Genomic DNA, 3,776 nt, shown 5'->3' with positions numbered 1-3,776 from the left:
CACCTCGCTAAACTCTGATAACTCTGCCTCTGAGCAATCAACACCCGCTACCGGGTTCCGAAATACCTGAATCTGCACACGAGGTGCAGGGAGTAATGTGAGTACTCCAACCCAGTAAGTAATAAGAGTAAATAAAGACTGAGTAGTAGGAAACAATGAATACACATTTTTACATTAGGCTCAATAAGCACAACAGGCTTTCAAATCATAATACGAGTCAATCGTCTCATTTTAAATTCAGCTTTTTGGTAAAAATTATTTAAAATACCTCCCAGCAATTTCAGTAGGGGTTCAATATCATTTGTAATAAAAAGATGAAAACTATAATCGGCCTCTCGGGCAACATCGCAAACATAAACACCTCATAACTTGAAATTTTCAGTGGAAATAAACAATGCCAAATCAATGATAAAATTCTGAACATCTCATAAACCCCAGTTTAAGTAAAAGTTGTTTTAAAACGTTTGTTCAACATTTCGACAGAGGCTTAATATAAAAATGAGTGAAAACAGTCACTAAATCAACATATTCGATAGAAACTCACTTTAAAGAGAAGTGAAATCAATAAGTTCATAAACAGGTCTCTCAGGCAAAGCATCACTCATATGCAAGTATATATATATATATATATCTACCGCCCCTCAGGCTAGCCTCTCTATCCCTCGTGACTCAACTCTTACCAATCAATACTCGCACTCAGTATTCACGCTCAATAGGTACCATATAATAACCACTGCGTCGTGCAGTCCGACCCATATATCTCTCATAATAACTGAAATCAAAGTAACCACTGCGGCGTGCAGCCCGATCTATGCATCGTTGTGGCGCACAATCTGATCCATATAAATAGCCGACTGTGCTCACTGGGGGTGTGCAGACTCCGGAGGGGCTCCTACAGCCCAAGCACTATATTGCTGCGGCATGCAGCTCGATCCATATAAGTATCGTTGCGGTGTACAACCCAATCCATATACATATATATACATTGTTGCGGCGTGCATCCCGATCCATAGATATATAATCCTTACCATTAGGCCCTCGGCCTCTCTCAGTCATTAACCTCACCATCTCATTCTATCTCAGTCATCAATCTCACAATCAGACCCTCGGTCTATCTCAGTAAAATAGGGAACTCAGCCCAAAACAATTTCCACCTGTTAAGAATATAGTAATAAAGCCAGATTTGAGCAATAAACAGGTAAAACATGACTGAGAATATGCTTTCAAACAAATAGAGTGAGGAAAGATAGTAAAAATACCCCTAAGGGTCTCAACAAGTCGGCACAAGGCCCCAAACATGGCATACAACCCAAATATATAATAATGTCAAACAATTAACTATCAAATACGCATTAAAATATTCGTTCGGGATGGACTAGGTCACAATCCCCAGCGGTGCTCTACCCTACGCTCGTCATCCAGCATGCAAGTCACCTCAAAGTGACACAACGACATATAATTCGGGGTTTCAAACCCTCAGGACAGTATTTACAATCATTACTTACCTCGAACCGGCTAATCCTCTAGCTCGTGATGCCTTTGTCTCTCAAATCGACCTCCGAATGCCTCGAATCTAGCCACAATAATTAGATTTAGTTAATAAAAATTATAGGAATTAATTCCATATGAAATTCTACATTTTCCATTAAAAATCCGAAATTGCACTCAAAATTCGCCCGTGGGGACCACATCTAGGAACCCGACAAAAATTACGGAATATGAAACCTCATCCAACCACGAGTCCAACCATACCAATTTTACTAAAATCCGATATCAACTCGACCCTCAAATCTTCAAATTAAACCAAGTGGGTTTTCAAGATTTTCCCAACTAAAATCACCAATTAAATGCCAAAACTAGTAATAGATTCGGGTAATCTAACCAAAATTAAGTTAAGAACACTTACCCTGTTGTTTTCTCTGAAAATCTCCCGAAAATTGTCTCTCCCCGAGCTCCAATTTGGTAAAAATAGAAAATGGGATTCGTCCCATTTTCCAGAACTTAACATTCTGTCAGGTACTGTTCACGACTGTTCACTGGGTACTATTCATGGGGGCACTGTACATAGTACTGTTCACGCAGGTACGGTCACTGTTCACACGTGCGAAAAATGCAGAAACTGCCAGAAAATTGCAGCAGCTTTTCTTTTCACTAAAAGGCTCTAACTTCATCATATGAACTCGAAATTCGATGATTCTTGTTCCTATGAGTCACAAATAATAATACGAACATAGCCCTTCAGTCGAAACTCAATTCAGAGCTCATTTGCTCAGTTCAATACCCATTTCACTTGTTAAACAATTAACTCATGTTTCGTGTCAAAAACCCAATCGCGACTTGATAAAATTAGACCAAACTTTCCAGAGCAGTCCTATAATTCATTATCAAAAATTCGGAAGTCTTGAAATCAAATTTCGATCTCTAGAACTAAAAATGGATCTTTGGATCATTACATGCTTATGCTCAAAACGACAAAAATCTTCCAAAAACTCTTCCAAAACTTATCCGAGACTCATGGGACCCCGACCAAACATGCCAACACACCCCATAACATAATTCAAACTTGTTCCAACCTTCGGAATGCTCAAAACAACATCAAAACATCAAATCACCCTCGGATTCAAGCCTAAGAATTCCAAAACTTCCGAAATCCGAATTCGATCAAAAGTCGACCAAACGACGTCCAAATGACCTGAAATTTTGCACACACATCACAAATGACATAACGAAGCTACATCAACTCTCGGAATTCCATTCCGACCCTCAGATCAAAATCTCACCTATCAACCGGAATTCGCCAAAATATTAACTTTGTCAATTCAAGCCAAATCCTTCCACGGACTTCCAAAATGCATTCCGATTGCGCTCCTAAGTCATAAATCACCCAACGAAGCTATCTAAATCATAAAATTTCTGATCCGAGCTCATATACAAATAAGTCAACTCTTAGTCAACTCTTTCAAATTCAAAGCTTTCAACTGAGACTGTTCCTTCAAATTCATTCCGATTTTTCCTGAAAACCAAAACCAACGATCTACATCAGTCATAATACATTACACGGGGCAAGTCATGCCCGGGAACTGGCGATCAAAGTGCAAAAGTTCAAAACGACCGGTCGGATCGTTACAACAGCGTATCGGCAGAAGTATCATAAGATGGTGGTAAAGAATATAACACAATCAAGGCCTGATCCTCACTCTCAATTTTGATATCCACATTCTTTAGGTCCATTATAATTGAATTAAACTCATCAATGTGAGTTTTAACAGGTGTACCTTCATTCATACGGAAATTGTATAACCTCTTTTTCAGGTAAAGGCAGTTTGTTGGCGATTTCATATAATACAGATCTTCCAGCTTCTTCCATGTCGTTGTTGCGGAAGTTTCTTCAGTAATTTCCCGAAGAACGCTATCTGTAACGCTCATGAAGATCGCACTCAAAGCCCTCTCCTTCAGGTCTGCGTTCTCTGTTTCTTTCATCTCTTCAGGAAAATCCTCATCAATTACCTTCCATAACCCTTGTAACACCAGGGACGATTTAATCCTAATCTTCCATAGATTGAAACTAGAACCCTCGCTAAATTTCTCTACTTCGTACTTTGTTAAAGATGATGAAGACATCTTAAACCTAGATTATATGTAGAAACCCGAACCTTGCTCTAATACCAATTGTTGCGGAATATCGTGGGTTAACTAGCACAAAATCACACACAAAGCAAATAAAGAAGAAAAATCGACACAAGGATTTAATGACGTTCGGCTAAGCCTAATCTTGT

Source organism: Nicotiana sylvestris, chromosome 2 (assembly GCF_000393655.2).
Source record: "Nicotiana sylvestris chromosome 2, ASM39365v2, whole genome shotgun sequence".
NCBI classification, from domain to species: Eukaryota; Viridiplantae; Streptophyta; class Magnoliopsida; order Solanales; family Solanaceae; genus Nicotiana; species Nicotiana sylvestris.
Note: the sequence above shows the minus strand (reverse complement) of the source record.